The 25,000-nt window shown below is 42.8% G+C and overlaps 1 protein-coding gene across 2 annotated transcripts in view; it reads left to right on the forward strand.

Annotated features, from left to right (window-relative positions):
• The window catches only part of Papss2 (3'-phosphoadenosine 5'-phosphosulfate synthase 2), a 74,151-nt gene that overhangs the window by 745 nt on the left and 48,406 nt on the right, over positions 1 to 25,000 (forward strand). The gene's annotated exons all lie outside the window — the stretch shown is intronic.

The raw sequence follows: 25,000 nt of genomic DNA on the forward strand, positions 1-25,000 counted from the left end.
TGTTAGGCTGGGGAAGGGAGACATCATTTGATAAGTGGAGAGTTTACAGAGGCAATCCCCCTTTAATGGGAAAGATTGGGGTATATTAGAGTACCTTTCCTCATAACAGCCCTGGCTCTTACAAAATTTATATTCTTAAAAATGCCCAACTATATTCCAAGAAAAGTGGAGGAAAATGAGTAATAATCATAGACTCTGAGTCAAGAGGAGCCTTACAGACAGCATTTGGGTCCCCTCAGATGTGGTCTACAAGCCATAATTAAAATCCCACCCAGCTAACAGGCTGCTGAGCATTGGTCTCTAACCACCACACTGCGTGCCTCAAATGATGGGGGGAGGGTGCGTAAATGGGAAGTCCTCTCAAATAATTAAACATAGACTTGGCACATAGTAGGTGTTCTAGAAATGGTTTTTATTCCTATGTGCTACTTACTCATTAGTGTGCTTTCAGGCATACTGTGCTGGTTGAGGAACGGAGATGAAGGCGGGGGAGTCATGCGGGAACTGGAGGTGTGAAGATCGGAAAATAGGGGTCACCGGTGTCCTTGGTGGGGGCGTCACACTGGACCAGCGGGAGAGTCCAGGAGGAAGGTGGCATCACTATGGGACGGGACAGAAGTTGGACTCTAGCTGCCTCTGACAGTGCAGTTTCAAAGTAGAGGGAACTCTGTGTCTGTGATGAGCTGTATGGATTATCACCTGCACACCTATTCCGTTTGATCAGTCAGGTTCTGTGAGTGCGGAGTGGTGTTTCCTGCTGGAGCATCGTCTTTTAATGTTGGTAGCATTTTAGTCCCACCTCCTCGCTTGCATGGAGAACTTCCAGTTCCATAAAGCTTCAGTCAGCAAGTGGACTCCCCTTCTCATGCCTCCAGTTAGAAAGAGCCTGTGAAGTACAGGGCTGAGGGCAGGGCCTGAGAGGTCCATCCCGGGAGGCTGCACCATCACCAGTGAGGAACTTGATCACCAGAGTTTGGCTTTTGTGTTTACACACTTGGAAATTTTTAATTTATTTTTCTGCTACTGTTGTTGTTGTTGTTGTTGTTGATCTTCCTCTTCCCCCACCTCCTCCTCTTCCTCTTCATCCTCTTCTTCTTCCTCCCTTCCCCTCCCCCTTCCTTCTTTTTCTGGGGCAGTGATCAACTAATACCCTAAAGAGCTAACTGAAAGCAGAACTTCCAAACATTTCCTTAGCCTAAAAATTATTTTCCAGCAACGATCCCAAGTTCCCAAAGGGCCAAGGACTTGCTGTTAGTCTGCTAACAGACTGGCTTCAAGTGCATGTGGAATCTCTCACACTGTCAGTGTTAACTCAAACTGGGTTTGGACACCTTACAGAACAGAACAGACCATACCTCATCACCCATGTGACCTCTGAACTCGTCAGTTACTTAAGAAGTGAGTCTTAACCAACCAGTATCCCCCAGAGCTCCCAGGGACTAAACCACCAACCAAAGAATACACATGGTGAGATCCATGGCTCCAGCTGCATATGTAGCAGAGGATGGCCTTTATCTGACATCAATGGGAGGAAAGGCCCTTGGTCCTGTGAAGGCTCGATGCCCCAGTGTAGGGGAATGCCAGGGCCAGGAAGCAGGAGTGGGTGGGTTGGTGGGCAAGGGGAGTCGTGGAAGGGATGGGGGTTTCGGAGGGGTAACCAGGAAAGGGGGATAACATTTGAAATATAAATAAAGAAAATATCTAATTTAAGAAAGAAAAAAAAAAAGAAGTGAGTCATGTCCATCTCAGAAGGCAGCCTAGGTAAGAGCTTTCTCCACAGACTTGAAGAGACCGACTATTATGTTGTTATATTGCTTTCTGCCTGGTTAGTTCACCTGGCAGTCACTGTTTCAGATGCTTGCGAACCCCCTTCTGTACCTGGTGGTGGTGAGTGCGAAACCCAGGCTGGAGGACTAGGAAGGCTGTAACCAGTAATCCAAATAGTGCATTAGCAAATTGTTGTCAACAACAATTTTTTTTTCCTCAAGGTTTGCCTCTTTACTGGGTTAATACATCCTTTCACATCGCACCATTCTAGGACCAGTAAATCATAAAGTCTAAATGAAAGGCTGCCCCAGAATGATTCATCAGCTCTAGGAGGATAAAAGAACGTTCTTTTAATAAAGGGAGGTGGTCTGTCCCTTCTGTGTGAGCCATCTTTGCCATGGAGACCAAAGAAACAGCTGTTGGTCACATCTCTCTTCAACCCTGACTTAACGCTAGTCCTGGGTAACCTTCAGCCTCATCCCCCTGTATACACAGATACCTGGAGAAGGCAAGGCAGGCTGTCTGAGAGGCCCGCAAAGAAGGGAAGGTCAAGTCAGGGTCTCTTTTGCTGCACTATTTCCTGAGTGAGCGTTTTCAAGACCCACAGATTATGTTCTGATGTTCTGGAGACAGCCAACTTAAAAGCTATGACTGCGATAGTACGATCTTTTGTGAAGGATGAAATAAGTCAGTGTTGGGAATGCATTGGGAGGAGTCCTGAAGCCCCGAAGGCTTCCTGTCGGCTACAGCAATGGTCTGAGGCCCTGAAGGCGCAGAGGCTCTCTGAGGCTGCAGGAATGCTCTGCATTTTCATTAGTCCAAAACTTCTGCCCAGTGGTGCCTCCCTCTGGAAGAAACTGCTTTGTAAACCACTGCCTAAGTCAAGACATGACTTAGTAGATGAAACAACTCTAACGGCAGGGAGGGGAAAGCCAGCCCATGCTAGAACTGTGCATTCGAATGCACAGGGCTTCCCTCTCATCCCCCACGGCACCTTAGAAACTAACTGAACCTCGTCCAGGTGAGAGGAACCGCTGGCCGAGCACAATTTAACTTCAGGTCGGTTGAGCAGGTAAACCAAATTCTCACGCTCCTCTGCACCTGTCTCAGGAAGTGTCCTGGCTTATTGTCTCCTCATGTGTAAAATGGGATAAGCGTGACTTGATCGTTCTTAACATTTGAGACTCCCTCTTATTGTGTAGCCCAGGCTGGTCTCAAGCTCACAGTCTTCTTGCCTCTGCTTCCTGAACGCTGGGATTACAGGCTCAATGACACCTTCCTGGCCAACTCTGATTTTTATTATGATTACACCATACTGTTGTGCTTTGGCAGAAGTTAGAAGAAGGCAAGGGCTCCTGGGGGCGGAGTAAATGACAATTGACAGAATGTTTAATAAGAGAAAACAAACACAGAATTGCGGAGGTGACGGTTTGAATACTCACTGGGAAAGCCTGAGTCAAAGATACGGGTTAATAATTAGTACAAACACACTTCAGTGTCCTAAATGGTGTATACTGCTGATATTTCTGCTCGCACTGTGGTGAATGCAGGCAGTCCCTGGGTAACTAAATATTGGTCTAAGTGTCCTCCACCCTTCCTATGCCTTTGACTCTTTCCAGATGAACCTTCAAAACCAATGTTTTCCAGTTCATGCTATGATTCCCAGTAACAGGCCACCTGTTTGGACCTTCACAAGGTTAGAGGTATTTACCCTTGAGGTAACGTCGTTGAGGAAGGACTCGCTTTGTCTTGTATCACCTTCCTGCTTATATGCATAGCTCAGCCACGGAACCTTTGGGGAATAAGATTCTGAGAAAGGAACCAGTGATATCAACTTCAGTCCTAAGAGACTTCTGTTTATTTCAAAATCTGCCTCTAAATGGTCATGGGTGCTCATTAGGCTTTGTGTCTGGAAATCTTGGGAGAACTCAGAAGGTAATTTAAGCGCTAATCTGATGGTAGGTCAGCAGACTTCTGCCTGGCGACTTGTTCATGTGACAGCATATGTGTTCAGCACATGCAACACTGTCCGGCACAGAGGAAATGCCCAAGACATGTAGAATGAATAACTGAACTCAGGAGTTAACAAAAACTTACCCGTGCCTCGCCTCGACTTAAAATGTGTGGTTTTAGTAGATTCCATACTTGACACTTTTTGCTCTTATATGTGTGCTTGCTTATTCTTGATCAGGAATTTCTCATTACTGCCCACTAAAAAATATTTACAGAGATATGTTGCGGCTGAGTGGCCTTTTCCAGGAAGGACTCTCTTTTGGTCCTGGCTGCACTCCGTGTCTGGGCTCATTAAGCCATAACCTCACTCTTTTAAAATATACCACCTAAGTGGTATGAATTTGAGTTTGAACCTAAGACCCTCCTTGAGAATATGGCATTTAAAACAGTTCCATCCCCTTGAACTTGATATGTAGAGCAGGCTGGCCTTGGTTTCAGAGAGATCTACCTGTCTCTGCTTTTAATGTTGGGACTAAAGATATTGTGCCATCATGCTCACCTTTTGTTGTTAACTTTTTTTTTTTAATATTTGAAGTCTATGTGTAGTACATAATCAAAGCTGAAAACCAGGAAATCTATTTCAGTGTCAGACAAAAGTCATTTTTTTCCTGCCTATGAAATGAATGCTTTATGTGGGTATGTTAAGGTGTGTATGGTACAGTCATTGACTCTACTGCATCAGAATACTAAGAAGTTTCTTCTTCTCTTCTGGCTGTGTTTATTATAGGAAATGTAATGCATTGTTATTGTAAGTAGTTTTCCTACTGTTAATAAATATGCTCTATTTTTGTTTGTATCAGAAAACAAAACAAAACAAAACAAAAAAAAAAAACAGTTCCATCCACCCTAACATACCCTTCATATACCACAGTTCCTGCCCATGGAGGGCTAGAAGGTAGGTTTGCTCTGGCCCGCCCTAATTTTCAGTTTCACACAGAGCTCTTAGAAGCCCTGTGTGCCAGAAGAAGGGTCTTGTGTGTGCCCTATGCTTTAACTTCCATTCTGCTTCTCCTAACGAGGGTGCCACAATCAGTTCAGATAGATGCCTGTCAGCACATGTGCCCCATGAGGAGAAATGTGTCCCCTCGATAGCTCTTTGGGGTCCTGCTTTGTTCCAGATTTCAGCCTGGTAGTTTCTTTCCCTATTGAGTGTTTTAAGTGATTATCGGGGGAAGCCTAACTCATCCCTGCAGGAGGCACGGGCCCCTTGTCTTTTCTCAATTTGTAGTAGCGCTAGCATGCCAAGTCCTACCTGTATCTGACCATGCCTGTGTCAGTCTTAAAACAAACAAAAGAGTTGTTGTACTTTTATTTCTTTGTACATTTGTGTTCCTTTGTTCGTATGTGCAGTCAGAGGAGAATGTCAGAGCCCCCTGGAACTGGTGTTCCGGGCAGTTGTGAGCTGCACAGTGCATCTGTTGGGAACTAAACTCCTCTGTAAGGCCAGCAAGTGCTCTTAACCAATGAGCCATCTCCCCAGTACCCCTGTGTTGTTTTTTTAAAAGGACACAGTCCACGAACAAGAGAACTTGAGTCAGATGAATCATCAGAAATAGGAAATTAAATTCTCTTTCCTCTACAAGGATGTTGTACAAGGGGTTGTTCACGTGGCCTTGGTGGCCTAATCGTTACAGCTGTGCTTTCCCCATGTACCGTGTAGCGTTGTTGCATTGTTCTGGTGTAGCTCTGGGACTCTGGGGAGAACAGGTGGAGCGGGATAAGTTCCTTGACATTTCCACACTGTACTAGAGTGTGGGTGGTGATTCCTGCTCCACTGTGGCCTTGCTGGAACTTGGAGGAGTCCTGGGAACTGCTGAGGTTCACCTAGGACTCTCCCCTCTGAGGTCAGAAACACAACAACTCTCTCGTCCCTCATCCCGTAGCTTGATGAAGAGGATCCCAACTACACTTCTTCCCTGGTTCACCCCGGCCTCTAGACTCCCCTTGTCTCCCTCCTAATAAAGATTAAACAAAACGTTCCCAGAAGGCAGACTGGTGTGTCACAGGCCTCAGGTTTATGACAAATTGGTTCTTCTTTCACGTTCCTGCTTCGTAATAATTATTTTCCCCCAAGGTAGGATAAATAGGTACCCAATACAAAAGTTTCTTCTCTCGCTTCATCTCCCAGGTGGGGCACCTGGTGTGAGAAGCATGCCCTGTTTTGCTGTGGCAACTCTTCCTGTCCTTGTGAATTTACTTGCTGAACAATAATCAGTATTGTGAAAGTGACTACAGTTTAAATATAGCAAACTCAATCTGTCTAGTACAAATATTAATGTTGGTAATAAAAATATATAAGCCTGTGGTCTGCTGTATAATGTTCCTAAAACACTTATCTCAAGGTATTCTGTAAAATGCTGCTTCATACATAAAGTACATTTCTATGCCGGATTAGCATTGGCCTTAACTAACTAGTTAATATATCTGCTTTACATATTTCATTATTAAAATTTTGATTTTGCCAGTCATGTTGGTAGACACTTTTAATCCCAGCAGTTGGGCAGCAGATCTCTGTGAGTTCCAGCCTAGCCAGGGCTACACAGAAAAACCCTGTCTCAAAAAAAAAAAGAAAAAAGAAAAAAAGAAAAATGTTTTTGTTAACTAAGCAACTAACATGACAATTAACTTTCTTTAACCTGGGTCTAGTAGATTCTTTTTAAATTATTTTTATTATTTCCAGACTTACTGATTTTCAAGAAGCTTTTTCCCTCCCCCCACCCCGCCCTATTTACACTCTGCTTCAATCACAGTCAATGTATGGACCATTTATACCTTCCCAGTTTCCAAAGCGACTGGCGACTTAGGGCGTCAGTGACAGAGCTGGAAAGGCCAAGCTCCTAGGAGTATGCGCCTCTTTTCTAGAGGACCCAAGTTCAGGTCCCAGCACCCACCTCCAAGTGGCTCCCTCCAGCTCTATGACATCTGGTGCTTTCTTCTGCTCTGTGGACAACCACATATGATACACACGTGTAAAATCAAAATAATGGTTTTTTTATAAAGAGAAAAAGACATTGGTGATTGCCTTCATTTTCATATTTTCCCTAGCATTTAAAACCCTGAACAGGTGTTTACATTGCTTGCTGGAGATTCCCTGCTGGGCATGTGTCCCCTCCTCACCTCCCAAGGTCTGTATGCTGTCCCTTTGAAGTTCCTGTCAAGGTCCTCATGTATATGTTTGTCTGTCGACTATGTAAATAGGTATTGAATGAAAGCCAGGAACTCTGTTTGCCACAACTGAATCTACTGAAGCCCTACCTTCCTTGTTTACAGATTTCAGACCATTCAAATGGTCCAAGTCTATTTTAAACACAGCATTTACTTTTTTCTAAATGATGTACCTGTACCCTACCCACCCATAACCTTTATGTTCTTTAAGCCTTCTGTCCCATAAGTCTTGCCGTGGCCTTGTACCAAGAGCAATAAAATTTCCAACTGACTTTCCTTATATATTTAACCCTTTTCCTACAAAGTTCACGCTTACGCATGTGCTATTGAGGATTGAATCCAGTGCTTCTTGTGGGCTAAGAAAACAGAAACTCTCCTACTGATCGCTATCACCAACTGTCTTTTCTCCCTTTTTGGAGCGAGAGTCTTGATAATCTGTTAGGCGTCCTTCTTTAAAAAAAACTTGAGTTGTCTATACCCCAAAAGTAGTGTGTGTGTGTGTGTGTGTGTGTGTGTGTGTGTGTGTGTGTGTACTTTCAAAGAATAATAACATTGCAGAAAATTAAGAGCCTACTTCTCTAATGCCTTGCATTACAACAAAGTTGATGCATAGTGACTGAAAGTTTTGTTAGGCCCAGGAGCCAGCCTCCTGGATGGTAACTTGGTGACACCACTGTGAAACTGGATGCCGATGACACAGCATATACCTTGCACTTGTCTCTTATCGTATATCCTTTAAAAATGGCCCTACCCTTTCCCTACTACTTTGTCTTGACTTCTAGTCACCCAGAAATGTTTACCATAAATAAGATAATTATCCCCTCCTGGTTTATCAGTGAATGAGTCACAGCACACTCGTAACTCAAGGTTAGCCCTGTATTCTAATATTCTGCAGATAGAAATACCAACCAAAGAGTGGTATTTGAAAGATATCATTTGGCAATTCCAAAGTATTCTAGCCAGTTAAACCCTCTCAAGCAATAAATGGCTCTTATTTTATTTTTTTAATCAAAAGAGAGATATTAGGGCTAGTGGTGAAATTCACTTGCTAGAGTGCTTGCCAAGCATTTGGAAGCCCAGGGTTAGAGGCCAGTAGTGGGTACTGCATAAACTGGACTTGGTGCTTAGAAGCTTGCAATCGAAGCTCTTAGGAGATGGGGGCAGGAAAGTTCAAGGTCAACTCTCGGCTACCAGGTGAGATCAGCCTGGGATAGAGAGACCCTGTCAGAGAAAGAAGGAGAGGGCAAGGGCAGAGGGTTCGAAAGAATTGCCTGATGGGCAGCTCAGATCTATCATATTGGGCAAAAGCTGGACCATGTTCAGTTACCCGCTAAAGCCTCCGTCCCCTCTTATCTGTTAATCCACCCCATGGTGGTGTTTCCCAAGATCATGGAGCATCAGGAAGTTGATGACAGTGGTCACAAGGCCCCAGGGGTAAATCTGCTTAGCTCACCGAGTCCCCAGAGAACATTTTTCCCCCTCATTTACATCACTAATTACAGCTCTCAGTCCACTGGGTCCCTATTACCACAGTGTTTTGAGCGGTTACTAAAAAATAAGGGAAAAAAATTCATATTCACCCCTTGGTTTAAATGAGCCAGGCAAATAAAACCCAGATAGTCAAACCCTCACCTGGCACCAATCCTGGGTCATCCTACACATATTTAGTCCTTTCCAGGTCAGCCACAGAATGTATGAACAACAGTCTGCCGGGAGCTTACTCGGCAGAGGTGTGTCTTTAGAGAGGCAGTCACAGAGGCAGCTGAAAGCCTGCTAACTTCCACAACCAAGCTGTTGATTTCACAGAGGGAGCAAGGCTTATTGCCAAGTGGCAAACCCAGTTGGCTCAGGTAACTCATGATATATTACCACCTCATTTGTACAATATTTTGGCAGCCGTCTATCGGTAATATCTCAAGACAATAATAATGAATTCAAATTAGAGGCATTCCTCAGCACTTTAAAAAAAAAAGAGTAAGTGGCATAAGTGAGTGGTTATATTCTGTTCCCATTATCAGACACATCCTTCCTCGGGATCACAGAAGTGAATAATACATTTTCCTCATATGGGCAGTAGTTTGTACATCTTAGCCTTGCTACCTCGCCAGTGTTCAGTGAATATACACAGAATGGCTTGTTTCCATGGAAGCTGGCACGTGGACCAAGTTGCAAGCATAATTTGTAGATGATAAAAGGAAACTAGAAACTAGACTACCAATAGATTTTATTTTACTTTATTTTATTTTTTATTTTTTGCAAAGTAAGACCAACTAGAATGTGAGGCTTAAGTGTGTGGGCCACCAGATCTCTTTCCATCTCATTGTAATTCAATAAAGAGTGAGTAGAACCCAGGGGTTTATAAAAGGCCTCTCATGTCATGTTTGGAAGAACAACTTGGGGGCAGGGATCCTTTTCTTCTAGCAGAGCAGAGGGAAGTCAATCTCAGATCAGCATTGCAAGGCTGAGAATGTCTGGGCTCCCATTCTTAGCAGCCTGCTGTTGAAGAGCGTGGAGTCCATGTTTGTTGGGCAGGAGGACAACGGCTGGGTCTATTGCATCGAGGAAAAGTGGAGCTTTTGCTTGCGAAGAGCTGCACTTTTTAAACTAAAGGGAGAGTGATTGCTGAGTAAAGAGTGGCTCTCTCTTCCCATGACTTCACAGTGGAAATGTGACTACACAAACACACACACACACACATGCACACACACCTGCATGCACACACATGCACAGACAGATACATACATATGCAGAGACACATACTTGCACATACACAGACATACACTTTAGACACGCACACATGCACACACACACATACAGACACACACACGCAGACACACACATGCACAGACATACACACAGAGACACACATGCAGACACACACATACAGAGACATACACAAGCACACAAGCACACATGCACAGACACACACCCCTGTATTCTTACCTACTTTCTTCTGTGTTGAAATAAAGTGTTATGAGCTGGGCGTGGTGGCGCACGCCTTTGATCCCAGCACTTGGGAGGTAGAGGCAGGCTGGTGTCTGAGGCCAGCCTGGTCTACAGAGTGAGTTCCAGGACAGCCAGAGCTACACAGAGAAACCCTGTCTCTGAAAAAAAAAAAAGAGAGAGAGAGAGAAAAGGAAAAATAAAGTGTTATGAACATCCCTTGTGCGATTAATTCTCCTTGAGAACATAAACTCCCTGGGGATTCAGAGGGTACACTGTAACTCTGATGGGGTTCAGTAAATAGAAAAAGGGAATAGACTTACACAGGACCTTTCTAGAAAATGCCCCAGCTCTTCCTCCAGGTACTCTGTGGAGGAGTTGGCTTCTCAGACTCATTTGGCCTGTTTTCAAGCAGCCCACTCCGTCCCAGTTAATAGGGTAGATATAAAAGATATAACTGTGAGAAAGGAGACTATCTGGCTATTTAAACACACATTTTAATTTTGTCTTTGGAGGTACAGATTAATGAAGTGAAGAAATTTAAAAGATGGGGTCACGCTGAAAATTGTTTTCCTTGAGGGCTACTTAGAAAGTTGTATAAACTTTAGAAGATGTGGATTTTAGCAAATGTCATTAATAGGCAATAAATATTAACGTGGATAAGGCCCTGTGGCTAGGTTTGGTAACAGTAGTCCTTGGACTCAAACCCAACATTTCACCTTAATAGTACAAGGCCTTATTGTTCCAGTGAATGAATACGCGCACTCAAGAGTAAGTGTCCTTAGAAATAACTACTGCAACTTACATGTAACTCTAGACCTTGCCTTGTTCATTATGTGAGTGCTTCACAGTCAAGCATTCAGGAGTTACAAGGTCCCAAAGGCCAACAAGCTCTGAGCCTGTTCTGGGATGTGCTGGAGGTTACATCGGCATTTCCCTGGCTCAGCAAAGAATTTTATCCTTGCGTGGTTCAAGGAGCCCATGTCATATACACAGCCCGATTCGCAGACCCGACTGAAGAACAAAACAAAACCAAAAACCTTAAGAAAATACACAAAGGTAACCCAGCACAGCCTACAGTGGAACACCAGCAGGGTGAGTTGCTGGGGGCAACCAGGATCCCTATTGAACTCCAACTGTCTGTTGTTGGGAGCTCAAGTTGTTGTGTGCACTGTAGGTGACAGTGTAACTGTCACCTTGAATAAGAATAGGGTTCCTCTGGGTGTTTGTCATTCCTCATTTCCTCACACTTGCCTGGGCTCTACCGGTGCAATTACTAACTGTCCCAGCCACGGGTAAAGGGCTCACTGTAAGCATCTCCCATCACAGATGAAGACACTGAAACATAAAAAGATGAAGCAAATTGTCACCCAGTAGATCGTGGGAAGCGCCAAGCCTTCACCCTCTCTCAGAGCAGAGAGAGAAGCTACAGCTGTCTGAAGGCTTCTAAGTTCATTGTGAACGGGATCATGAAATGCCCTCATTTTTTTTAGAAGACCTAGGTTTACAAACAGTTATAAACACGTGATTCAATTCCCCCAATTACACATATCTTCATATAGATCAAATCCAGTCCCTTGCTTCTTTTAGTAACCTAAGTATTGTTTCTCTATCTTTAGAAGAGAAGGTTTAAGGAAAAGTTAAAGGGGTGGAGGTGGGGGCTTCCTACACAATTTATGAAACATGTAAGAAATTCAAATTTTAGAGTCTATGAATAAACCTCATTGGAGCACAAGACAGTAACCCAGCAGTTTGCCATGGAATACCTGATTCCTACAAAGCTCAGAGATAGGCTTTTGGAGACCTTAAGAAAAGTTTGCCACCTCCTGCTGTGGGGTGTTCCTGATTCAGTTCTGATGTGAATGGCCACAGGCCATTAGCTAGAGCTGTCAGCTGAGCTGTGCTTCACCACTGAGCTGAATGGCTTGCTATTTTGCCATTTTTTTTTTTTTAAATAAAATAAACTGGGGGCTGGAGAGATGGCTCAGCAGTTAAGAGCACTGACTGCCCTTCTGAAGGTCCTGAGTTCAAATCCCAGCAACCACATTGTGGTTCACAACCATTTGTAACAAGATCTGATGTGTGTCAGGATCTTCTGGTGTGTCAGGAGACAACTACAGTGTACTTACATATAATAAATAAATACTTTTTAAAAAAATAATGTATACTGCTTTAAATTTTTTGTGAAATGTTTTCCTGTTTCTTACTAGTATTTTTAAGCTTCATTATTTACAATATTCTCTTTGTAAAGATCTGTGGGATTCTCTTTTTTTGTTTGTTTGTTTGTTTTTTTTTTGTTGTTGTTTTGAGACAGGGTTTCTCTGTGTAGCCCTGGCTGTCCTGGAACTCACTCTGTAGAGCCAGGCTGGCCTCGAATTTAGAAATCTGCCTGCCTCTGCTTCCCAAGTGCTGGGATTAAAGGCGTGCACCACCACTGCCCGGCCCTCTTTTTTTTTTTTAATTACATTTATATTTAATTTGTGGGGAGCATGCAGTGCTTTGCCATGGGTGGAGGTCAGAAGACAACTTGTGGGAGTTAGGTCATGTCTTCCTCTGTGTATTCTGGGACTTGAACTCTAGTCCTTAGGCTTGGTAGCAGACACCTTTGTCCACTGAGCTGTTTTACAAATACACTTTATAAATCAGTCTTTCTATAAGGATCCATAGGAGAAATTTTTGTCTTACTGCAGAGGTCAATATTTTCCTGAATTCTGTGACTATTCAAGTTTTCGATTTTTAGATGCATGCCCAACTGCTGCCCAGGACTGAAGGTGTGGCTTACTTCATTTTTTGTGTTTGTGAGCTTTAACCTTCATTTTATGTTTCCAGCTTACTTTCTCTTTTCTTCTCTCTTCTGATTTATGAACTTTCATTGTACATTTTAAGGGAACTATGTAGAACACTAAAAAGTTTGCAAAAGTGAATTATGAATACATTTGAATCTTAATTCAGATAATCAATGTATTTGAATCTTCGAGACAGAGCTTTGTAGAGGTTTCCTTAGCTGTTCTGAGTCTAAGAACTCTTTGCTTTCTATGTTTTATTTGGGCCTACCCCAGCGCTGTATCCATGCATGTATTCACCCAGTACGTGAAGTTACTGAGTCCTGAGGGTTTTCTGGCTGAGTCTTAGAGGCCTTTCAAGAGGCCTCTATTATACAGGTCAGAGGTTCCTCATTAGACTCCAGAGAGTTCAAAGTTGCAAACATAAAAGGGGACAACAGATTTTATACCTATAATTGAAATTTAGCCAATTACAAGCAGAGACAGCAGGCTATAGCAGTGTTACTAGTATTTATAACCATGTTGCCAATAGAAACCACGGGTGTTTTCACATCATATATACGGTTGCAGATACTGCAGAGTATCTGAGCTCTTTATCACTACAGAGTAAAGATTATTGCTAAGCTCTCTGGAGACAGTTAGAGCTTGTCAATCAATGTTGATCAATAAGTAAATTTATTACCAGGCTGTAACATAAATGCTTTGTAATTCAGTTTTTGCTTGTTGCAATCCTTTGTGTTTTGTACACTTAGAAACATTTTTTTTTCTAAGAAGGGTCCTAAGCTAACAAAGATTTATTTATTTATTTGCTTTGTTTTATTATTGAGGCAGAGTCTTATTTTATCATTCAGGCTAGCTTCAAACTAATGAGATTTTCTTGCCTCAGTGCCCTCCCCTTCCAAATGCTAGATTACAGACATAGGCCACCACTCCCAATTCCCAAAGAGATTCCTGATTCAAAAAAAGAGTGAGAAATATTCATGCAAACATGTGGGCAGGCACAGACTTTATACATAGTAGTCAGGGGTTCACAGAGCTCCCTGATGAGACCAGCCTCTGGGGACAGCATTTTAACCACACTGCTCTGTTTACTACTTTGTGATGGTAGGCCATATGAGGGAGAGTTTTATTTACTTTTTAAAAATTATTTTACATGCGTGGATGCATTGCCTGCAGATTTCTGTGTACCACAGACATATCTACAGGGGCCAGAGGTGGGCGTTGGAGCCCCTGGAACTGGTGTTACAAATGGTGTGAGCCATCACATGAGTGCTGGAAATCAGAACTGGGTCCCCTGGAAGAGCAGCCAGTGCTCTTAACCACTGAGCCATTTCTCCAGGCCCTCATCTCTTAACCACTGAGCCATCTCTCCAGGCCCTCATTTACCTGTTAAGCCCTCATTCACATGATTCCCCTACAGGAACTGACTTGGTCCAGCCTCATAGTGTGGCTACTTATGGTACTCACTTAGGATGACCCTTTTATCCCCTTTAACACAACCCCCTTGGCCCGTATCCTGCGATGCTCAGTGTTTTCCAATGCAAGTTAAACATCCATCATTTCACAACTGAATTATAGTTTATATTAAAAGCATTTCTGTTTTGGGTTTTCCAAGATGCTATACATCTATTTCTTACCTTTGCAATTGGTAAGAGTTACAAACGCTAGCACGGATCAGTCACCTAATTCCGTTCATGTCATTCTGTGCCTGTATTCATTCAGTCAAGTATATTTATTATTCATGTACAAAGAAGCCAGGGTTTAGCTGGGAATATAACTGCACACCGTTATGTGTTATAGACTTGAGATTAGAAATGACAATCTACCTGATGGGTTTTGCACACTCTCCTATCTGTTCATTGTGCTGGTTATCTGATTGAGATCTGGCTGAGAGCAGAGATTAGATCCTATGTTTCTCAATTCTACCAAGCCTGGATCCCATTCTGGGAGCATCTGATGGAACTGGTCTGTGTTGGGGCAAAGTGACAGTCTTTAAAAGCTGATGAGGAAGTTCCTCAGTCCGGCCTGGTTTTATTTTTCATAGAGAAGGGAGGTTCTGTGACATGCCAGCACCTGGCTAAGTGGTAGCCAGTGGCTGTTCTGTGCTGCCGAATGCCTTCTTTTCTTTTCCCAGATCCCTCGGGTCACTCACAAGCTCTGCAATCACCTCATTCCTCATAGATGATGTAAAACAAAGCACCCAGCTGGATCATTCCCATGTTGGCTCTTCTTGTCCCGTCTTACCGTGACTGAAGGCGCCCTTTTTACATCAGCCGTTCTTGAATCTTTCTCTGTAAAATTTTCTCTATTCTACTGTGACAATTAGAAGTGACTTAAGTGAGTAACTGGGACCATTTATAATGGAACGTGCAGGATCTCACTATTGACCTGTCAGTGTTAGGACGGGAATAAATCTTGAATTCTTATAGCACGTCTGGTGGATGTAAATGCTAGCAACCACAGTGGAAGAATCTTCTGAGGGCAAGCTTGTCTTTCCTCTATGAGTTAGTTTAATTCTGGCATTTCTAAGGGAAAAAATATGTAAGTACCTCAAGGGCAGAAATATTACTCATTTATGCCTAGTATCTGTCATCTAAAAATACTTACAGTGAATCAAATTAAATTATAATCCTTGTACCTTTTCATCCAAATTAATAGGTACCTGGCATTACTTTAACTGATCATGGTTGTTAACTTTATCTTATGAGATGTAAAAATTTATTGTTACCGTATATAACTGTGATCTTCAAAAAGGTTATTGACTCTCAGTGCATGAATAAAAACAAAAGGCAAATACCTAGTATAGGTCTTTAGGCTTACCCAGATTAGAAAACTCGAGTTATAACATTTTTTTTATTTTCGTGTGTATGTATATGTGTAAGAGACACAATGCAGGCCAGAAAAGGTGCCGTGCCTTGGAGCTAGAGTCACAGGTTGTAACCTGCCACCCAAGGTCGGAGCTGGGCATTGAGCTCAGGTCCTCTGAAAGAAGAGCAAGCACTTCTAACCGCTGTGCCATCTCTCCAGCCCCTGTATCAATTCCCAGTGCTGAGTTTCTACTTTCTATGATTATTATTATTTTGATTATTCACACATAGGGAAGACCAGCAGCCTCCCTCTACCTTCTTCCTTTCCTATTATTTTGAAGTGAATTTAGTTACACTCTTTTGAAAAACAAATGCGTATGTGAAATGTTAAAAAAAAAAAAAGTCTATGCTTTCTCTTTTATTTTCCTATATAAGTCTCTGAATGTAAAATGAATGTCAGGATCCTTTGGGACCAGATGTGAGAGATGAGATGGCTGGGTGTGGGGGAACTGAGGCAGATATAAAGGATGTAAATGCAATTCCCTGCCAAGTCCATTTTCAACCCTGTGTAGAAAGAAGCAGAAGTGAAAGCTAAGTGAATTGCCTCCCCGAGGAAGCTCTGTCCCCTCCGGGTCATCTACCTTGTTGTAAGCAATACAGTTCCACATTTTTGTCCAGTAGAAGCTCTTTTGTGGAGTTTTTACTGGAAGGCTGAGCAGACAGCTCAGGGGTAGAGACTCTCACCTACTGAGTGCTCCAGTTCAGCCTCAACAAGTACAAGAAAAAGCAAGTTAGCACTGGGGGATTATCTGCGGTCTTTATAGGGTAACTGCATTCGTTATATAATGTTAATATGGTGTGTGTGTGTGTGCATGTGAGTTGGACTTTGATCCATGCTATATCTAAGCCCATAGGTCAGTGACAACCAAAAGATGAAGGTTAAAAAAAAAAAATCCACGTAGCTGAGAAAATAACTGTTTTGAAGATATGCTTAGCCTTGTTAAATAAGGATAGCATTTTAAGAATTGATTTAAAAATGAAGATTGCTATTAAAAAATACAAGTACTAAAATAAATAATACACAACTGAAGGAAGAAAATGGGTCTATAGTCTCAGAATGGCTATGACATATACTCAGATGCTGTAACATGTGTTTAATGTGAAACTGTTTTAGAAGCCAGTGCGAGAGCGCAGCACAAGGGCTCTTGCTACCACACTTAACAGTGTGAGTTTTATGACTGGGACAGACATTTTGAAAGAAGAGAACCAACTCCCACAAACTGTGCTCTGGCACTCATAAAAATACATGGGCGAGATAAAAATGTTTTAAATATTAAAATTTTAAAACAAAAATCAAAAGATAGGTGCCCTGAAAAGTAATGTGCAGCTCTTAGAAGACATGTTCAGTCCTCAACTGTTTTCCAAACTATTAAACGCCCTTATGAGTCAATGCTTTCTAAAGTATGCAAACTAATGCATAAAGTGCAGGAAAAATGCAAATAACAGAGTGACATCACAGGCACACACACACTCACTTGAACACGTACACATGAAAGACTCAAAGGAAGGTCCTCACTGGCAATTCGCAGTGAGCCCAGGCTACAGCGCACAATCCTATCTCAAAAGCAAATAAATAACTGTATGTACATTTTTAAAAATTAAGGAAAATCAAAGCTTTAGAAAAGAAAGTAAAAGTGTCTCTAAATGTATGAAAAAAATCCAACTTTATTTATTATAAGAAATGATGCTAAAAGTAAGAGATTTGCTTTTTGTTTCTCAGTCGGCAAAGGTAAAGCTCTGGTAGCGTGCTCTGTAGGAGAGGCTGTGAGGGAGCCTCCGGATGCTTTCCCAGCAGAGCCGTGCTGTCAACACAGCGCCACAGAGATCTGACAAAGGCGGTCAGAATTTAAATTAATGTGTGTGTGTGTGTGTGCGTGTGTGTGTGTGTGTGTGTGTGTGTATGTGTGTGCGTGTGTGTCTGTGTATGTGTGTGTATGTGTGTATGTGTGTGTATGTGTGTGTGTGTGTGTGTCTGTGTGTGTGTCTGTGTGTGTCTGTGTGTGTATGTGTGTATGTGTGTGTATGTGTGTGTGTATGTGTGTCTGTGTGTGTGTCTGTGTGTGTCTGTGTGTGTATGTGTGTATGTGTGTGTATGTGTGTGCGTGTGTGTGTGTCTGTGTGTGTATGTGTGTATGTGTGTGTGTATGTGTGTGCATGTGCGTGTGTGTGTCTGTGTATGTGTGTGTGTATGTGTGTATGTGTGTATGTGTGTGTGTATGTATGTGCGTGTGCGTGTGTGTGTGTCTGTGTATGTGTGTGTGTGTCTGTATGTGTATGTGTGTGTATGTGTGTGCATGTGCGTGTGTGTGTCTGTGTGTGTGTATGTGTGTGTGTATGTGTGTGTCTGTGTGTGTATGTGTGTGTGTATGTGTGTATGTGTGTGCATGTGCGTGTGTGTATGTGTGTGTGTGTGTCTGTGTGTTCTTCAAGCCAGCAACTCAAATCCTAGCGCTCAAATCCTAGTTTTTTTAACTAGAGATCTCACAAGTAAGTTGCTTACAGTTGCCCTTGTTTGATGATGTAGACACAAGGACATCTTTGACATCATATAGTGGCAAAACGTTGGGAGCAAGGTAAACTTCAATGAATAGTACGGTGGTACTGTATATTGTGCTGCTGTGACAATACGTGCGTGGTGTGAATTGATTAAAAATGATGCAGTGGGTTTTTATGCCAACACTGGACACTCTCCAAGCACTCTGATTAGGAAAATGTAAAATGAAACCTATTGTCAAGTAACATTTTAGACAAAAAAAAAACAAAAAACAAAAAGAAAAACAAAAAAAATCCATATGCTATCTCTTGAAAGATAAGGATGAAACTAACCACGTTTTTACTTCCAGCAGAGTGTGGTGTGTGTAGATTTACTCTTTGAGGAAAATGAAAACTATGTAGAGAAAGTAAACGGACACATGTAAATAACTTTTACATATAGTGTATTTATAAGGATATTGGAATGACCAAGACAACAGTTATATATACAGTCAGGAATGCTGAGAGTCCTCAGGATTTTCTTTTAAATTTTGTTCTTTGCCAGTTTTTACATGTCTATAATACAGGCTGACTACCCTCCCCTGAGCATCTAGCTTCCTCCCACCTCAGTCAATCCTGACTGGCTACCTGTCCCTTTCGCAAAAGACTTATGGCTTTCGGTTTTGTTTTGTGGCCCATTTAGTGCAACCAGGGCAGTTTCTGAGACCGTTGAATTAGGATTGTCTGTTGGAGACTGATGGGGTCTCCAGTGGGTGTATAACTGAAGACACAAGTTCTTCTCCCTCAGTTGGTAAGTAGCAATTAGTTTAGTGAGGGTAAGGCAGAGAGCTGAGATTGTACCCCCTTCACAATGAACTTTCTGTAGTCTCACGGATGATAGCAGGACACATGAACTTTCTGGATCAGAAATGAAGGACTTTGCGGCTCATGGCCTGGCAAACATTTTGATCACCTGCACACGTGCCTTTTCTTCATTCCTGGCCTCCCTAGAGGCAATGTGAGCATAATGTTCATGTGCCTGCATAAACACTGAGCTCATTTCAGGAGAGAAGCCACAAATACAATCTTAGCCTGAAACTGGACCTGGAAAAGACAGAAGAAGCAGCTGTTAGCCCCATTCACAGGATATGCAGGGACATGATATGCTTGTGAGAGTCATTTGACCATTTCTTATTTGCGAATGATAGTATGTTTCACATACAGAGGTCTGGAGATGTGGGCAAGGCTTAAAGGGTAAAAATGACTCTTGGTGCTTTAAGGGTCTTAGCTGAGTACTATGGGGTGTGTAATGATTTGCTATTGATTAGATTATTAGCCCTGGATCTTTCATCTCTAACTCAGCTGGGATCAGAGGTCACCCTGATCACAAACTGCATTTTCCTATCTGGCCCACTATTATAAAGGCAAGTTATACTGAGATTAGGAATGTAAATGAATCACAACTCCCTTCTTAACTGCAATTAACTGCAGCTGTCAGCAAATCACCTTGGTAATCCCCAGAGGGGCTTAGTGAGGCTCCCAGGTTTGGGAATTGGCGCCATTATTTTCTTTCTCATTGGCGTGGGTCTCTCACATTTGCTCTCTAACTCAGCATCACACTGAAATCCATTTGAAGCCTGAGCTCTGCGAATCTGAGCTGAAAACTGGAATTGGAGGTTCAACCTTGGCTTGGGCACCTGGCTAACGAAGCGTGTGGCAGGAACAGGCTTTCATTCATCAGTGGAATACAGTGGGTTTCTGTTTCACAGCTTGGGGTGGGCCAATAGGTGGGCCGTGGTGGGTCTACTAAAGGATGAATTGGCACCCTGTTTGGAAGGTGTTAAGTCCCTCCTGGGTCACCTTGAGATGCCCTGTTTTTGTAGCACCACTGTCGCATATTTTATGATTTTTTTTAAATTTCAAGGTAATATATATGAATAAAATGTGTAAACTTAAAGTATACTCAGGATATTTTTCATGAGGTGAACATGTTTGTATAACCAGCACCCAGGTGAGGAAACAGGGTACTTCCTAGCTCCCTAGAGCCTCCCTCCTGATCAGCATGACTGCTTTAAAGCCTCTCAAACAGAATTCAGCTTTGCTGACTCTCCTGTGTATGTCTCCCTTTGCTTTGTATTATACCTACACAAGTGTGTTCCACATACCGCTTGTGGGTGGCCAGACCTTATTCACTCCTGTTACTGATTCTCAGCTGGGCTGATTTTGCCCTGTATCAAATGAGATGGAGATGTTGATGTTTGGATTTTATAGCCTTCACAACTGAGCTAGGGAAAAGGTTAATTCTAACCATCCTACCACACAAGCAAAAATTGTCAGGCACAAAACACAGCCAGTACTTAGCTGGAGACGCCAGTTGGTAGAATCTTCGTGACATGAGTATTTTTCTACTTATTGACCTGAGTATTCCTCAAAGCCTGACTTGTGTACTCATGAGCACCATGAAATCCAGACATGGCTTTGAAATTCCTGAAGGCATGCTTACACAGAAATTAAAGAGAATACCAAGCAACTAGAGACCATGGTGGGTGCACATCTGTAATCCCAGCACTTGAAAGGCACAGACAGCATATCACCAGACTGAGGCTAGCATGGGTCGTATAATGAGATCTCTATCTCAAAACAGAAGGCTTTCCAGTGAGAGAGGTTGTAATGGCGAAAACAAGTGTCAGGGTGAAAATGAACTGTTGTGTGCGATCTCAGTTGTAGACAACATTTCAGAGTTTTTGGATGCTTACAAGAATTTTGAAGAGATTCTAAATGAGCTGGTCTCACAAGCTTTTCCTCAAAGAATGAAAAAGCCTCTCCCACCCACACGCATATGCCCATGTGTGTGGCGTGTTCATGTTCATGTGTGTGTGTGTGTGTGTGTGTGTGTGTATGTGTGTGTGTATGCAAGTGTGCATGTGCGTGTGGAGGCCAGAAGTAAGACAGATCTCTCACTGAACCTGGAGATCACTGGTTTGGCTAGACGGGCTAGCAAGCAAGCCCTAGGGATTCTCCTGCCTCTGCCTCCCCAGCATTGCCTAACAGGCATGTGCCACCATGCCTGATCATTTTTGTATGAATGCTAAAAAATAAACTTGGATCTTCATGTTTGCACAGCAAGAACTTTAACAAATAAGACAATTCTCCAGCCCTAAGACGACAGTCACCATTCGTATGTGCAGTAAGTTTGTGTACATGCTATTCTCATGGATGTACATGTATGTAAAAGCCAGAGTTCAGCAGCCATTGTCTTCCTCAGTTGCTTTCCACCTTTTTTTTTCTTTTTTCTTTTCTTTTTCTTTCTTTTTTTTTTTTTTTTTTTTTTTTTTTTTTTTTTTTTTTTTTTTTTTTTTTTTTTTGAGACAGAGTGTCTTAATAAGCTCACACACTGGGCTCCACTAGCTAGCCAGAAAGAAAGCATCAGAGATGCTCTGGCCTCTGCTTCCTAGCCCAGGGGTAGCAGGCACTGCCGCAACTGATGGTTTATGAAGGTGCTGGGAGTCCTTGTGCCTGTGTAGCAAGCAATTTACCAGTAGAGTTCTCTCTCCAACACTGAAGGGACTTTCTTAAAGATGCTTTCACTGAGGGGTAATTTTTATACCATAAGTCTACTCCCTTTAACTAGAAAATCCAAAGATTCCTAGAAAAGTTGCAGAGTTGCATAGCCATTGACTCGATTTTAGACCCTGTCCACACACCACAAGTCCCCAGAGCCTTGTGCAATCGTTTCCTATTCCTCCCCTAAGACCCAAGAAACTGCCAGCATTTTCATCTCCGGATATTTCCCTTTCCCATTAGTGGAATATGGTCTTCCAACTGTCTTAGAGTGTATTCAATCAATGCTCAGAGCTCGAAGCCAGGAGGCAGGACCTCTTCACCTTGTACAGAGGAGTGGATCCTGCTGTATAGGCGGACCCTCTCCGGTCCAGTTACAGGTTGATAGACATTTGGGTGGTTTCCAACATGAGTTGTCGTGAAGAAAGAGCATCAAGGATTTTGGAGCATTGCTTAATGCTGACAAAGCCAGCTTATTTGGTCCATGCCCTTCACTCTCTACCCCTACCAAGAAAACACAGGAAAGTCAGAAGAAAGTGGTTTGTGAAGCATTGATGTCATCGACCTTTATTTAAACCACAGATTGAAATCTTAGTAATCAAATCCTTCAAATTTCAGCTTAAAAGTAAAGTAAGTGGTCTTCATTGCCATTCAAAGCCCTCTTCTGGTTTTTGGTTGGTTGGTTTGTTTTGTTTTTATAGTGACTAATGGGAGAGTTGTCTCTAAAGTTTCTAGATGTTAGTAATGTGCCATCTCATGCATGTTAGCAGCCAACAGCATTGCTTCACCTTAGAGAGCTGGCATGCCACTTTACCCTTCAGGTTTCAGCCTTCCAACTGAGTTCACTATCTATTTGTTGTTTCCATTACATGCATATTCCATCAAGCACTCAGAAAAACTTGACGTCCGTGTAAATAATGGGGGAAGAGGACTTAGTGTAAATGCCTCATGCTTCTTAAATGATATTTTGATCTGGCCTATTCCATGAAATTTAGGTTGATATTTTGATCAATAACTGCCTTATCCATTACAGAATAAAAATAAGAAAGAAGGAGATGAGAGGAGGGGAACAAAAACACCGATTAACTTACCTGTTTCCATTTTAGCATTTGTCCCAAGCGGGGGGTGGGGGGGGGAATCTGTGCTCCAGGTTGGCTGAGCTAGCCTGATCTCAGTTTTCAGAAGTGTAAAGAGTAGCTCTCTCTCTCTCTCTCCTCTTTCCCCAGTATTATACCACACACCTGTCACACTGGCACTGCTGAAGAGATAACAGAATAACAAATTTGAGGCTAACCTGGGCCTCACAGTTGAGTTCAAGAAAGGCCAGTACTACATAGCATGATGATGTTAAAATTTTTTTCAAGTTAAAAAAAAGTTCATTCTGGGAAGATTTCCCACCTCAAGCCCATTGGAATATTGATGTTTTAGGATTAAGTCCTTAAAATCATTTTATTAGACAAAAAATATGAAATATGATATTTAAAAATGTTTCAAAGAAAGAAAGAAAACGCTCACCAAAAACAAGCATGAAAAAGCAAAGAAAATTCCCACCTCTGGTGTCAAGCCATCTGCCTCAAATAAAGATGTAGACAGTTAGACTCGGGGTGGTGATGTTTCTCTGTGTCCGCCCCCCCCACCCCCCATATGTAGCTGACAGGAACTATTATAAGAAAGAGTGTGTAGGAAATCATCAGCAGTCTGAGACATTCTGAAGTAGAGCTGAACCTGTAAAGGAGAAGCCCAGCCTCTCCATTCAGGATTGAAAGCAGAGAGAGCTTGAAGCCCCTAGATATCACCTATGCTTTTCCTGTTGGGGTTGTAGCTCGGGGCCGAACGTTTGAAGGTATGTAGCTGCTCATATGTGACCTAACCCCAGACCCACAAGGGCCTACAAGTATGCTTTCAGAAACTGTGGTCTCACTGAAAGGGCCAGGGACTATGTCTTGGCTCCCCAGGCTTCTGCCACCAGCCTAGAAGTAGTGTACAGTCAGTGTGCATTTGCAGTAGAGAGCTAAGCGGCTGCTCCGTGTGCCTGCAGAATTGTGGTTGAAAATGTTTTGTCTTCATGGATTTGTGAAGTTTTAAACCCAGGGTGTCATTACCAGCTATTTTAAGCTTCCTCCATGTATTCAGATGAGTGGCTTTTGTCTATAATGTGCCGGTGGGGGAGAATAAAGTCGAGCTGTAGCCTGCACAGCCTTTGGGGGCTTATTTACAACTGTAGTGTATAAGTACATGTCAGTACGTGTGTCAGTACGTCGAGCGACTAGAGTTGCTCGGTGGTTTAATTGTGTGATCAGTGAAGACTGAAGCCAGAGTACTGAGTCAATCCTCTTTGAGTGTGTTGTTGTTGCTATACCTAGTACTCTAGTCTTCACCCTTAGGAGCCAGATTTGTATCTGGATTTGGAGGAGTGTGGCTGTAAAAACTTCCCTACGGACTGCATGTCTGAAAGCAGTAATGGAATGTGTCCGTTAAGTTGTAGGGTAGACCATTGCAGCTGTAGCCTCAATGGTAAGCCACGTTTTTCAGGTTGAAGTCTAGCCTAAGACCACCTTAGAATCCCAAGGGAGTACTTGTCACATGCCCGTGACAGGTCTCGTTCACAGTCAGATACTCAGGGTGTCTGCCACGTTTTGAACTCTATGGATTACTTGCTTAGGCTGTTCATGAGGTATATGATCTGTAACTATCTTATTGTAGTGACGCACCTGTGAGATCTGTCCTTACAGCTGTGTCCTTTGGTTGCTGTCACTGCTGTTTAGGATTCCATTGCCTAGACATCATGGTTTATCTCCGTATTTTTTTCGTTGATTGACAGTTGGGTGCTTGCTGTTTCCATCATCTCTGCTTGTTTCTTTGTTTTGATTTGTGAGGTTGGTTTTGCGTATTTCACCCAAACTCACTCTGTCAATCACACTGGACTCAAACTCACAGCAATCTTCTGTCTTAGCTCCCTGGGTGTTAAGATTAGAGGCATGAACTAAAAGGATTCAAGTATGAGGTTTTGGTAATTCAATGGGGAGGGAAATCCAGCTCCCACAAACTCATGTCTAACATTGTGTCTTAGTTAGGGTTTTACTGCTGTGAACAGATACCGTGATCAAGGCAACTCTTATAAGGACAGCATTTGACTGAGGCTGGCTTACAGGTTCAGAGGCTCAGTCCAGTATCATCAAGGTGGGAACATGGCAGCATCCAAGCAGGCATGGTGCAGGAGGAGCTGAGAGTTCTACATCTTCATCTGAAGGCTGCTTAGCAGAATACTGGCTTCCAGGCAGGTAGGATGAGGGTCTTAAAAGCCCACACCCATAGTGACACCCCTACTCCAAGAGACCACACTTTCTAATAGTGCCACTCCCTGGGGAGAGCATAGATAGCCATCACACTTGTCACTAGAGCCTTGTCCTGGAGTCAGGTTTTCTGCTT

Source organism: Mastomys coucha, unplaced genomic scaffold, assembly GCF_008632895.1.
Source record: "Mastomys coucha isolate ucsf_1 unplaced genomic scaffold, UCSF_Mcou_1 pScaffold21, whole genome shotgun sequence".
Classification (NCBI taxonomy): Eukaryota; Metazoa; Chordata; class Mammalia; order Rodentia; family Muridae; genus Mastomys; species Mastomys coucha.